This window comes from Schistocerca piceifrons, chromosome 4, assembly GCF_021461385.2.
Source record: "Schistocerca piceifrons isolate TAMUIC-IGC-003096 chromosome 4, iqSchPice1.1, whole genome shotgun sequence".
In the NCBI taxonomy this organism is placed as follows: Eukaryota; Metazoa; Arthropoda; class Insecta; order Orthoptera; family Acrididae; genus Schistocerca; species Schistocerca piceifrons.
Window position 1 is genome coordinate 147,008,343 of NC_060141.1, and position 14,938 is coordinate 147,023,280.

The window sequence follows — 14,938 nt, forward strand, 5'->3', positions numbered from 1 at the left end:
AGATGAATTAGTATACATGCCTTAATATAAATTATTTTATGTGCTAAAAAACAATTTTTTTTCCCAAGAGTACTGTAAACATAGTTCTAAATTTGTTAAAGTTGTTAGTCGACCAAAATATTATTGCACCTGGGAGTGAAGGTGCTTTGGTCAGCTTATCGTGAGGTTTTGTCCTGTTGTTTCACCGTGGTAGGCTGAATCACTTGATTTATCCACAACTGTCCAGAAATCATACACAATATGACGTGTTTTCCTTATTAACAACTGTAGTTGTTTACTGTAACGTCACTGTTTTTCCAATAAAAGCCACTGGAGACAAAGTGCAATAATATCACATTACGGTAGTACTTGTTTAAAAATAACTCTACATTGGTAAATTGTTAATGCCAAGGTAATTTCACTAGTGTTGTGCATACAATTAAGGATACAGAGTTGGCCTCCTTAAATAACAGCCAGAGTTATTCTTTTGTTTCGACAGTGCTGACGCAAATGAAACACTAAATGTAAATATTGATCTGCGTGTTTTGTACACACTCAGAGGAGGACATGTTACTTACATGGAAATTGTTCTTTCAGTATTTTAGACTTGTGTCAAAGTGATTACACAAATGCTCCTGCAAATACTACATGCTGTCCTTATATTAGAGAAGGAAAGTTGCTACTCACCATATAGCGAAGATGCCGAGTCGCAGTAGGCACAACAAAAATATTTGCGCAGTTATATCTTTTTGTGTGCCTATCACGACTCAGCATCTCCGCTATATGGTGAGTAGCAGCTTTCCTTCTCTAATATAGTTAAATTACATCCTGGATTTTCCATTGTTTGATTTTTCATCCTGTCATTATTGAGATACATTTAATAAATATTCACCAGTGATTGTCCACCCCACCCCACCCTCTGCTTTTTGTAACATACATTTTTTGGTGTGACAAATGAAGTTTTATGATGGCCTCCACTGTACTACATGAAACATAATCATTTTGTGTCACAGTATGCATGTAATATCCCACACTTCAGGAACATTAAATCGGCTGTAAATTAATGCCATGTCTGGAACAGATTTGGTAAATTTCATGACAGCCTCGAAATTCAGTGGTGGGTACCGCTTTCAGCCCACCCCTGTGAAACGGCTCTGGTATATACAAGAAATAACAACAAACTTTCTTCACAGTAGTGCGCAATGTTGATGGTTTTCAAACACTGATTTTCTGATCTTTGCAGTAGTAGTAGTAGTAGTAGTAGAAATGCGTAGTTTTCCTAAGAATCTTTTCCTGATAGATGTGGCAGTTTACACCTTGATTTTTAGAGGAAGAAAGACTGATACAAAAATATTTTTCTCAATTGAGATTTGAACTGAATATTACAGGTAGTTCCACACCAGCAGAAATGCTGGACCATTGTATTAACATGTTGCTGCAATAATGAGAACTGTCATTACTCCGGTGATAAAGATACAAAGCTCACAACTTAAAAAAGAAAACTTTACACATTGCTCCAGGAGGCATTGTCAGTATTAAAGGATATGAGAACAACAATCATTCAAAGCAAAAAAAGTCTAGTAATAATGGGTTCTAAAATGTGTACCTTAAGAACTATGAGCACTACTTTTGTAGAAATGTATTTCACATTAGTGGAGATGAACTGCTCATAGCTCTTAAGGTACACGTTTTAGAGCTTGTATTAATAGATTTTTTGGTTCCAATGATTGTTACTGGCAGATATCCTCGAATATTGACCATTCCTTCTGGGACACCATATGTATGGAGTGACGTTCTAAAGTTTAATAATTAAATTTGCAATCCATGTTACATCTAGAATGTGAATTAGTTGGAACATACCACAGGTTTCACACAAGAATATAAAGTGAAGTTAGGTGAATAATTCAGTTTATTGGGAAATTGGTGTGCAATAAGAGTTGCCATATATTTCCCACTGTATTACTAAGTCTCAACTACATGAATTGTGGGAACAGTAAATTTCCATAATGGACCTATCTTAAGCATATTTGAAGATCTTGTGCTCTTAAGCGAACCTGCACTCTACTGAGAAATGATGCAACATGCTGAAGGAACACCAAAATAACCGTCGGAGTTTATTCCTGTTCTGTAGCTAGCGTACATGGCTGAAGCACAGCTAAGAATAAGAATAGGGTTTTAAAGCATATTGTTTGAATTGATTGTGCTCCATACAGTATTAATTCTATTTACAGTAGATATTTTTCTTGGAAATGCAGACAACAGTAAAGTACTCTGCCAAGTTGTCTGTAGAAGCAGATACTGAGTATAGATGAATTTATATTTCCTTCAGCAAAAGTGGCCTGATATTATTATGCTGGGTGAAAGGTGCACTTTGACTCCAAATATATCAGTAAGTCACCTCATAGTGGCAGTGTTTGTGTGTAGTGTTGGGTTGGATCATTTTCTGCGGATTGCGAATGTTTCACGGATTAACTGGTAAGCTCAACACACTTCAGTGAACTTGCATATAGGGAATGCGATGATTCCATCAGTGTAACAGTGACATTCTGAGGGATTAATAAGTTTTGAGCAGGACTAGAATCTAGCACATTTCAGCAATGGTGTGAGAATACTAAATGTAGGGCTTAGGGTCAATCCATTTCTAATATTTTTATAAATCATAGTTTTTTTTCTGGCAGCCGTTTTTACAACGGCGGTTGGGAAAATTTTAGTGGAAATAGACGTTTGAGGAAAGTTTAATTGCCATGTTATTTTAACAGATATCAGAATAATTCAAAAACCAGTGTGCTCAGCATGAAATGAACTTCAGGCATAATTTTTTAAATTTTTCTATCATGCGAGAGAGTCACTCAAACTCTTTGTAAAGACACTGAAAAATTTATCAATCTTCACTTTTTAAGGCCTTCAATTTTCATGAAGGAAGAGAGACTCACTAATAATATGTTATCTCTGTGTTGTGTACTTACATAACTACCTCCAGTAAAAGTTGCAATCCTGAGAATGCACTCCTGTTTTTTCTAGAGCTTTTCAAAAATGGCCAAAACCCTTCTGACGTCAATTTTTGCAGGTCAATATCTAAAAAGGGACTGAATGAAAACAAGTGAAAATTTTACAGAATGTTCTTGATTCTCATGGGCATATCTCTCAAAAAAATTATGACAGACTCAACTACATTGAGAGTAATAGAGCAGCAAATTTCAGTAAAAACACTACCCCTTGTGCAGTGCAGTGCCAAGTCAGCAAACAAGGACTTGAAATTATTACAATTGAAATTATTGCAGTAGTTTGTATGTATGATAAGTGGTAGCTTGGAAAAATTGAAGAGAAAAGTGAAGATAATGATGTTTTAGTGCATTTCTTTCACCCTTCTGATCCAAGAACTGCCTTTCAACTTTCCAAAAATGACACTGCTTGGGTGCCTGCAAATAAAATAGTACGAAAGCTGACTCCACTGGAACTCACAACAGTGTCTGGTAGAACACACAACATAACTGATAAACTATGCAATGAAATATTGTGTTTGTTAAACTCCCTAATGAAAATGCAGCTGGCAAGTAGTTAAAACTGAAGTTTTAAATCTGTATACATGGAGAAACATTATTATGTATATACTGTATGCAAGTGTAGAACAACAAAGTACCGTTAATTTTAAGAATTAGAACTCTTGATAACTGCTATCTCTGTCCATTGTTATTTAAAAGTAGAAATATTTGATCATTTATTGTATGTAATGATTTAAACATCATTTGACTGATGTCAACTGTAATAATTTCAAGTACTTGTTTGCTAACTTGGCACTGCACTGCACAAGGGGTAGTGTTTTTACTGAAATTTTCTGCTCTATTACTCTCAATGTAGTTGAGTCTGTCATAATTTTTTTTGAGAGATATGCCCATGAGAATCAAGAACATTCTGTAAAATTTTCACTTGTTTTCATTCAGTCCCTTTTTAGATATTGACCTGCAAAAATTGACGTCAGAAGGGTTTTGGCCCAATTTTGAAAAGCTCTAGAAAAAACAGGAGTGCATTCTCAGGACTGCAACTTTTACTGGAGGTAGTTATGTAAGTACACAACACAGAGATAACATATTATTAGGGAGTCTCTCTTCCTTCATGAAAATTGAAGGCCTTAGAAAGTGAAGTTTGATAAATTTTTCAGAGTCTTTACAGAAAGAGTTTGAGTGACTCTCTTGCATGATAGAGAAATTTTAAAAAAATATGCCTGAAGTTCATTTCATGCTGAGCACACTGGTTTCTGAATTATTCTGATATCTTTTAAAATAACATGGCAATTAAACTTTCTGCAAACATCGATTTCCACTAAAATTTGCCCAACCGCCATTGTAAAAACAGCTGCCAGAAAAAAACTATGACTTATAAAAAATTTTAAAACAGTGTTTTGTGAATGTCTGTCTATAGGGAAGTCATGATTAAAAAAATCAAGAACATCAAAAATCTTGAGCAACATCGCCTGGGTGATTTGAAATGGATTGACCCCTTAGTAATCATGCCTGTGGCACTGCATTGCCATGCCTCTTGCAGTACTCTGTGCTGAGGATTTCCAGTGCACTGACAATTTCTCAGCCTTGTTTTCATTATGGGTTTTGGATTGGTACTGAGGGTTGGGATCATTTATTTAGAATATTACACATGTTTACAACAGTCTATAACAACACTACTGTCTCACACCATACTGCAAAGAAGCAGATTGTACCAAAATTACATGATAAACATTGAAATGTCATCTTTCAGATTTTCAACAAACTACTGTATAAAGTGTTGTGAAATGTCACCATAAGTATACATTGAATTGGCAACGAAGTAATTTAGGTAATTATGTGTTTTTGATTTAAAACTGTGTTAGTTCAGCAGCTGTGCAACAATCACAAATTGACCTCTTTATTTCATCAGGTTACAATGATAATCTAGTGCGTGTCTCAAAACAGCTGCTGCTGCCAATCTCAAAAAAGGCCCGGTATACTGCAACTGCTGTGGCAGTGCACTGTAGCCAAAAGGTTAATAAGAACTGAACTGCTGTGTATAGTGTGTCCCACATAACTTTCCCATCTCTTTTGTTCCTGAAATAAAACACACATGAAAAATGTAATTGGCCAGGGATTCATCTATGTCAGAGACTCAAACAACGGGCAGGAATGAAAAACCCCAACAGGTAAACAAACATCACACCAAAACAGATATATTTTTGTAAAATGGCGTAGGTTTTTCCTCCCTACTGAGATGAAAGCTAGAGGTATGTGATGTCAAACTTTTTTTCACTGCACTAAATCTTATACTTCCTCAACAGTGCCACAGCTACTGCTGTAATGTGATTTGCTTTCACTGTCCTGAAGCCTGTTGTAGGCATTCTTAGATCTTTGCTGTCTTCATCATTTAAAAATCAACATTTTTCGGAAGGTATGAAGTTTAGGGCACTGAAAACAAATGTGCTCTCACGAACAGTACCTCTAGTTCCCTTTTCAGTAGAAAAAACATATGCTATTTTAAAACACAGAAACCGATGTTTGTTTACATCGGTGGATTGTGCATTCCTGCCTATCTGTGAGGCCCTGACATAGGTGCATACCTAGCTAATCACATTAGGTGCATACCTAGCTAATCACATTTTTCACATTTTGTTCTGTTTCAGAAATATCAGGTGGCCTCGCTCCTAAAAATGTTTTTTTGTATATGTACTCTTATGCGATATGTGCAGGTGCAGTGTGTGCACGTGAATTTGTCAAGCATCAAGAAAATATAACTAGTGGCACACTCAAATACTGAAGTAATCTGTATTCTTATCAACATGACTGTGCACTCTGTTGATTGACTCCCCAACAAGATCAAATTTCTTTTCCTCCCTCTCCTCTCCTCTCCCCTCCCCTCCCCTCCCCTCCTCATTTATGTATTTGGGATGTTGTTGTAGCTAACATTACAGAGTTACATTTAGATGAAAGTATATAACAAGGGTAATACATAAACTGAGGTTATTCCTTTTATTTCTTTCAGGGCATTGACTGATTTGTGGTTGAAAATGACTGAGAAGAGCAAAGTGGTAAGACATCTTAACTATCTGAAAAGGAAATTTCTGTTTAGAAATTTATTCAGTTCACAGAGAGACAGTTGGGCTGTATCTTTGACAATTTGCATACCTCTTCAAAGTGTAGAACACTGTTTCCTCTACCCAGCAAAAACTTGTGGCTATGAAAACTGATAGTACTTTGTTTGTGATCATTTGTACTGGCTATACTGGGAGTATGCTAGTAAGTATGTACTAGACAGCTCAACAGTCTCTTTGTAATTTTAATAATTTTATTTTTTTTGCTGTGATACTGTATGAACTTGTTTTAAATTAACTAGAAAAGTAAATTTAGTGAACACTTTATCTAAACTGCAAACAGTTTGTTTTTTGCCAATCTTTTAAAACAAGTGTGCATCTCTAGTTGTTGACAGTAATCTGAAAATGATAGATGGTTATTCACCATACAGAGAAATGTTGAGTCTCGGTCTGTGATTCAGCATCTCCACTATACAGGGTGATTCAAAAAGAATACCACAACTTTAGGAATTTAAAACTCTGCAACGACAAAAGGCAGAGCTAAGCACTATCTGTCGGCGAATTAAGGGAGCTATAAAGTTTCATTTAGTTGTACATTTGTTCGCTTGAGGCGCTGTTGACTAGGCGTCAGCGTCAGTTGATGCTAAGATGGCACTTCGAAGGTGCTACTGTAACTGGACTACAGTATCTGGAGATGTTAGAGAATTGGCTGTTCCCTCAGCTCGAACAAGAAGGACAAGAATTCATATTTCAGCAGGATGGAGCGCCACCACATTGGCACTTATCTGTCCGTAACTACCTGAACGTCAACTACCCGAGGCGATGGATCGGCCGCCAGGCAGCCCATGACAGAGCAATTCATCACTGGCGTACAACAATCCCTGATCGTACCCCCTGCGATTTTTTTTTTTTTTTTTTTTGGGGGGGGGGGGGTGGTATGTTAAGGATATGGTGTTTCGGCCACCTCTCCCAGCCACCATTGATGATTTGAAAGGAGAAATAACAGCAGCTATCCAAACTGTTATGCCTGATATGCTACAGAGAGTGTGGAACGAGTTGGAGTATCGGGTTGATATTGCTCGAGTGTCTGGAGGGGGCCATATTGAACATCTCTGAACTTGTTTTTGAGTGAAAAAAAAAAACCTTTTTAAATACTCTTTGTAATGATGTATAACAGAAGGTTATATTATGTTTCTTTCATTAAATACACATTTTTAAAGTTGTGGTATTCTTTTTGAATCACCCTGTATAGTGAATAACAGTCTATCCTTTTCATAATATTGTCTTTATTCCATCCTGGATTTTTCATTGTATAGTCGTTCATGTTAAAGTAATAAAAATTTACTCAGTATACCGCATAATAGTAAGTAGACCATACAGAAATACGTGAAGTGCAGTCTTGGTCTTTCTGAAGGAACTTGGAAAGAGGAATAAGTAAGCAGTAATTGTTAAACTTTTGTTATTTTGTCATGTGGGGTGTTGGCATCTATCTGCCGATCGGGAGATGAGACGAGCAGAACAGGGTTGCACTTCTCCCATTTAGTGCTGTCAGCCTAACCTAGGAAGTGGCAGTTGCATTTTGTTATTTCTTTGGAGTGCATAATCTATTGGATTGTAATGAAAAGATGTAACATGTAAAGCGCATGCCGCCCCCCCCCCCCCCCCCCACACACACACACACACACACACACACACACACACACACACACACACACACACACACACACACACACACACACACAGCCTATTGAATGTAATGATGAACTGTGTAACAATGTTGGTTCAGTGGCAACATATACTTTCTTCCAACTCATTAAAGACCTTGAGTGACAAGGTGTTTATAGTGTTGATAACATGTACTATAAATATAATTCTATCCTCAACACACATTTCTTACTCCTTGAAAGTTACTTGCAGTTAAAATGATCAAAGCCCAGTACCCAGTAGTAGAGCTAACAGCCAAACTGGGTGGCTGGTTAGTGGGATAAGGACATGATGGAGTATGGAGCAGCAGTTATATCATAATGTTAGAAATTGAGCTGCAATGGCCCATTACAAACAGTACAGCAGTTTCTTAAAAATGTTATGAAGGCAAAAATCGTGAGATAATCAGATAAAATGGCTAATTCTCAGGATAAGATTAAAACTATGTCGTCATTTGCGAAGGCAGTGTGGCCAACAGCATAAGGTCTGAGATATAGACTTCATGCAGTAAAAATGCTTTCATTACTGGTATTTCAGATATGTCACTTTTAAATATAGCAGATGAATTTAAAAAACTGAGTTTCTACAGGCAATCATTTAACTCTTAGAAAATGGCTTTCCAAGATTACTATCTGATATACACCTAAGTGATACTGACGAGATGGAGACTGAGTTTATAATTAAATCACCAAAGACTCAGGACTGTCATGGATGTGATAGGGTACTTCGCAGAATACTAAAGTTCTGTGCTGCGTATGTTACCCCAGTAATTAGCCATATTTGTGGAATTCTTTTTTTATTTTATTTTTTTACTAATTGTCAGTTTCCTGGACAATTACAGTATTCAAATGTGAAACTGCTTTATAGAAAAAGATAATGTTAACAATTTCAGACATGTTGGTATGCCATCTGTCTTCGCTAAAGTGACTGTAAAGGACACACACACACACACACACACACACACACACACCTGAAAAGCCCAGCATTGCGTAGATATTCATTTCGTCAGTTTTCTATTAGAAAACAAAACATGAACTGTTTTTGTAGAGAAGTATTGAAAAAATTTCTTTTCCCTGTATTCATGAAAAACCTTTGAAATTATGAAATAGTCTCGCAGAGAAATGTGCATAATGTACAGATGTAAAATTGCAACATCCAAATTAAGAAATAAGAGACCGGACAGTTTCTGTATGCTGTGCACGTCATTTTGTAAACATCCCTATGCCTACACTTCTCTGCAGCTCTATAAACGGCTGTCATTTTCCCCTTTACCTGTTTGAACTTTGTAGTTATAAACTGGCAAAAATGCTGCCAGATGTCAGAGGTTTCCATAAGTTCATGTGACTGTAGTAGTGTCTTAGTAGTTAAGAATAAATGTGTTAAAACTTTATGCAGGATGTGGCTTTTTCTTTTTTCATACATTTCAATGTTTATATTGTCATATTTCCTGAACTATGATAAGTAGTTAGTTCTTACCCATACAATGATTGTTGCCTGACACTGAAGTATGCGTGTACCAGATTTGGTTGAAATCGCTCCAGTGGAGTCTCTCCTTAACAACCACATGTAGAAATTAGTCAGGGTAAAATAAACTACTTCAACAACTACTAAAAATTGTCACAGGTTTGCAAAAATGACAAATGAAAAATTTAACACCTCCGTTGATATATTTGATACATTAACACATTTCTTTTAACTTTCATTACCACAGAAAAATTCTAGAACGAACAGTTGGATCAGAAGAAGATTAATGATTTCATGCCAGAAAGAGACTGCCTCATAAAATATGTAACTTGAAATATGCCTCACTCTGTAGAAGAAGTTATCCAGAGTACTGAGAAAATTAATAATAGCAACAAAAAAGTGTAATGATGGGTACATTTATAATTCAGCAAATAAAGTGAAAGCTATGTCTTATAAAAATAATCTGGGGAAATAGTATTGTCTAAAATATAACAGTTTCATTTCAGTAGCAAACACATTTAACTTGCAAGCCTATTGACATAAAATTAAGTAGCGTAGAGGATCAGTGTCCACCAGCTCTGTGTCAGTGTCTGCAGCTTGTGGTCTAGTGGCTAGTGTTGCTGCCTCTGGATCACGCGGTCCTGGGTTCAATTCCCAGCCACGTTGAGATTTTCTCTGCTCACGGACTGGACTGGGTGTTTGTGTTGTCCTCATTATCATTTGGGTAGTGGCAAGACAGGAAATGGAAAGACTGGAACTTGTACGGGTGCTGATGGACCACGAATTTGAATGCCCCACAAATCATCATCTGCACAAGATGAAGTAGCCGAATCGGTAAAATAACTATAAATTCCAACTCTTCTGGCGTTGATGGTGTCCTGCTACATTTTAAAGAAGAGGGCACCAAACATAATCGAAATACTAATGCACTTAATGTGACCACTCACTTCCTTGATTATTGAAAACATCAAAGGGTATTCCAATGTAATAAAAAGTGAGAGTACTAAGGTAAACAACTGCAGACCTATTACTGGTTGCTCTTGAATTGCAAAAATGTTAGGTGCATCAGTTACATACTAAACCTCCCAGACAAGAAACACAAATCAACAAGAGTATTTATTGACTTATCGAAAACTTCTGACATGGTGGATCTGCTGTCAAATCTTGTAAAATATGGTATTCAGGGCCTATCCAACAATTGGATCAGTTCCTTCCTGAGTAATCATAAGCAAGCATTGTGCATCAAAAACATGAATGTGAACGTAGAAACTATTTCTGACATTTGTCAGATGATAACCTAATTAAATATGCTGCACCCCAAGGATCAGTAATGGGACACCTTCTGTTCCTCCTGTACTTTAATAAGCTTAAATGCAAATGCTCATAAAATGATTAAATTATATTTGCAGATGACACCACAATTCTATTTAAAGGGAAAGTAAGGAAGGATTTGCAGAAACCATTATACACTGTCAGAAACAACTTGGCAACCATACATAACAATCAGCTTGTAATAAACAGCTAATAAAAAATATCACACTAAAATTCCAGTATGCTCCAAACATGGGTATAGTCACCCCATTTGCCTGAATCAACAGTGAACCAGTAGGTATCAATCAAGAAATTAAATTCTTAGGATTGTGACATAAAGAATCATGTTTGGAAGCAATTGTGGAAATCTCTATTTAAAGTTTTTATTTCTTCTTTACCATGTATCTATTTTATGGAAACCCTTGTATGCATTTGAAATAAATGTAATAAGTGAGGATGCCAGATTACAAAAAGCTGCAATATTCAGGATCATTGTACCAGACAGAGCAAAAGCTTACATGTGACCCATATCAACACATCCTTGTGCCAAAACGGAACTTTCCACATGAATGTTAAACTTTGTAAGCAACTTCCCAAAAACATAAAAGCAATTACTGGGGTAAAAAAATTACAGCATCACTGTTTTTACTCTATTAAAGAATATTTAAATTTATGGAAGTATACTGTAAAAATACTTAATGCACATGGTTTATTGTTGCAATTTTAAATAAGTATGCATAGAAATCACTTTCACATGTACATTATAAGTTGACTTTCCAGTGTCTTATACATAGCTGATATGTAGACAACAGAACCAATAAAACAGTGCAATCTACGAGACAAGATCAGAGTAAGCACAGTTTCCAACGATGCTGCACCATTCTCAGTTAAAGCAGTTTAAGAAATTTCAGCTGTTTCAACTAAAAAATTAAACCCGTGCAGTATGGACACACACACACACACACACACACACACACACACACACACACACACACACACACACAAACAAACAAACACACACAGAGAGAGAGAGAGAGAGAGAGAGAGAGATTTTTTTCACTTACTTCTGCTTGCTCATTGTTACATTAGTGTGTAGGCCATGTGTGTGAAAAGTAAAAATTTTGACTGATGTTCTTCAGTCTGAAGCTGGCATAGGTCAAAAATTAAAATACATGGGTTTTGAAGCTTAATCTTAGTTGAGTATACAAAAGCAGGGGCTTGTAAGCTAATCCTTTGACTGCTGCAGATGTGGTCTCTGCACCCCATGCTAAGCAAGGCTTTGTTATAGCTGTGCTGATTTCCGTTAACACTGCTACCTACAATGAGATATGGAGTTCCAGCCACTACAAAATACCCATCTTAAGAAAAGTATTTGGTGAAACAATTTGACATTTGTACATTTTACTGGGAGATGAAGCAGCTGCACAGCTGGAATAGCGTGGAAAGCAGCATCAAACCATTTCTCTGGACTGAAGACATCATGATCATCATCTTACATTCTGATATCTTCGCTTGATAAAGGACTGAAATATTTTCAGTATTCGCCATATAATAAAACAAAGTGAAGCATTTCACGAAATATTAGAGTGTTTGCAGAAGTGAAAATACATTTCATAAACTTTGCATGTGGATGATTTTATCTTTGACATTTCTGTGTATGAAATGTGGATAAGAAATAAAAAATTTATTTAAAATTTAGAGCAGAACAACATCGCTTTTTGTTCTCGTGTTGTTGGGTTTTATATCCAGCAGACAGCAATGTGCGGCATGCCCAATTCAGTCCACTTGTTTCTGTATCTGGCAGTGCGCCCAATTCCTTCCCTGTGTGTCTGGAATCTTGGTCATAACAATCTCAATTTCATAAAAGTTAAAGATATCAAAGTGAGTTTTTGTACAGGTGAGAGCAAGCAACGTGGCACACAATTGTGTGATAAATCCGCAAAACTTTTTTTTAAACCACAGAGATACAGAAGCAGTTACCTGTTGCAGCGAGACGTTGGAAGAATGGCATGAGTAAAAACGTCAATAGTGCTTAAGGAAAACTCGAAGACTGCATTTAAACGTGTTCTCAGCACCTGGAGAGTGACAGGGCATGGTGGGTTAACTCGTCCACATCTGTAAAAGGGTTGGAGTACCTTTCATAAAAGTTAATCAAATTTGGCACTTCATCATGCATGTAGTTGGTGCAAAATTGGGACTCCTTTCTACGAGAGACTTTATAATGGAACCAAAGAAGATATCAAGCTGAAACTTCGTACATATGCATCCAAAAATCATTGAATCTACTCAAAAAATTTCAGTGGATTCAGAAATGGTCAAGTGGAGACTATATCTGAAACTGGCCCACTTGAAGTTGAATGACTTGTTTGTATTGTTGTTATTATTTTGTATTGTTATTGTATTATTTCATGTACTGACTCGTTCCATGACTACAGAAATTTGCTCCTCAATTTGGTCCTATGAAAGCCGAATTTTAAATTAAAGTTAACTGTTCAACAATGTGCTAATACTACTACTGCAGTGTTTGCTTTTAGTTATTTCTAATACCTGAAACTTGTATATAGTTTGCCCATAACTTCAAAGTTCTCTCAATTTTTTTTACAGGTAGTGCGGCGAATTTGGATAGTACTGCCAAATACCTGTTGAGATGATACTAGTGGCAGCATAGGTGATTCCACTTGTGATACTTCTGTAACGTAATTAAGAAGTAAGTATATTGCTGTAAATTTATTTTTAATAGTTAATATACAATTTTATATGAAAATCGTGCACTCAAGGATGTGCAGCTTTTAATTTTGTTACTATTATTGTTGTTATTATAGGATGCCAGAAAATCTCAAGCTGCATGGAAGCATTTTGATTTAAAGTCCTGCAGCTGAAGAAAGGCAAAACTGTTCCAGCTACGATGAATTAAGTTGGGGTATCAGCAGGGAAGATGATTTCTGTAGCCTTGCTGTCCAGCTTGTTTTTATACATTAAAGAAATGTCATAATAACCTTTCTCTGTTCTTTTAATCATTTTGCAATGAATGTTTAAACCTTTGTTGAAGAACAACAGATACAACTTCCTACTTAATATGTGAATGTTCACATGATGTCTCATCTTGCAAGTATGGTTGGGATATTGCTTGTTGGAAACTTAACCTTTTGAATCTCCAGCAACTACTGTCAATATGTATTACTTTCGCATTTTTAGAACATTTATTAAAGAACAAATTTGCATAAAACTTTGGTGTTACTGATGAAAACACAAAAATTTATCTTTTAATTGGTCCACAATTACTGTAGCAGTATTAAACATTGAAACAACAGCTACTTTCAGAAGTATATATAAACACACACACACACACACACACACACACACACACACACACACACACCAACCTTCAAAAGAAACCAAAGACCTCTCAATTAAATCAGTGTACTTCACAATTTAATAAAGCAACTAAAACTTTGTCCTATAAATTTAAACCGTGTTCACTTTATACAGATAGTAATGAACTGCCCCTCTCACACTGACTTAAAAGCCCACATAAACATAGCAACTAATAACCTGCAAGACCCTTCATTATTAACATGTCCATTAGAATCCAGCATTAGTCCATGTCACTCCACGGAAATACAATACAATATAGTACATACTCTTACACCTGAAATAGCTTGGTATTATACATTTGCATAGACAATCTCCTTAACCTACTCTGTTATTGTTAAAACTCTAATCATTCTTGCCATTGCCATGGCATAATACCAGCACATTGAACCTGATCCAGTTGTTTACGAACCTCATTACCAGGGTTTGGATTTTTAGGTGTGCACTTTTTGTCTCAGGGTAAATTAAAGCTGTTCAGAAAGATACTACAGTGTAAATTTTGTTTCTAGTTGCGAAGAGCCATTTTCTCATGCACCTTTGTTCCATTTTTGGTACCTTTATTCCTTTTTCCCCGCAACCATGCCAATAATCTCCTTTGCCCCCTTCTTTCTTTAAGTTTTACTCCAATTTATGCTAAAAGATTTCTAATCAATATAAACTAACTTTCAGTTAATGTCTCCATATCTTGCTGTTTACGTGCGAATAGTAAGCCTAACTCTTTCAGTAAATTCCCCACGGGAGTTGAAAGCACATCTGCAACAGTGAAAAGTAAGTGTGTGTTTGAAAAACCTCTTCTCTTGGTTTACTGCTATAAATTAGCCCTCAATAATGCAATCGACAATGAGTGATTCAGTCCCACCAGAATCAGTAGCTTGCTGTTCGTGACTGTGAATGTGTGCTGTGAGATGCATCATATGTTCACATGGAGGTGGAGGCTGGTTATGGAGAGACAGCAAAGCCAAAATTTGAAGGAATTACAATTAGATTTGTCTGCAGCACTTACACAAGGAAGAATTTCACTCGGTAAGTTGAACTGTCAAGCCTTCAAGGGAT

General features: G+C 36.3%; 1 protein-coding gene across 1 annotated transcript in view; it reads left to right on the forward strand.

Moving 5' to 3' along the window:
• Positions 1-13,508, forward strand: part of LOC124794627 (hrp65 protein-like) — a 163,563-nt gene extending 150,055 nt beyond the window's left edge. The window contains exons 12-14 of the transcript XR_007016590.1: positions 5,986-6,031; positions 13,118-13,220; positions 13,336-13,508. The gene's annotated coding sequence lies outside the window, so the exon portion shown is untranslated. The remainder of the gene's footprint in view (positions 1-5,985; positions 6,032-13,117; positions 13,221-13,335) is intronic.
• Positions 13,509-14,938: the final 1,430 nt, after the last annotated feature.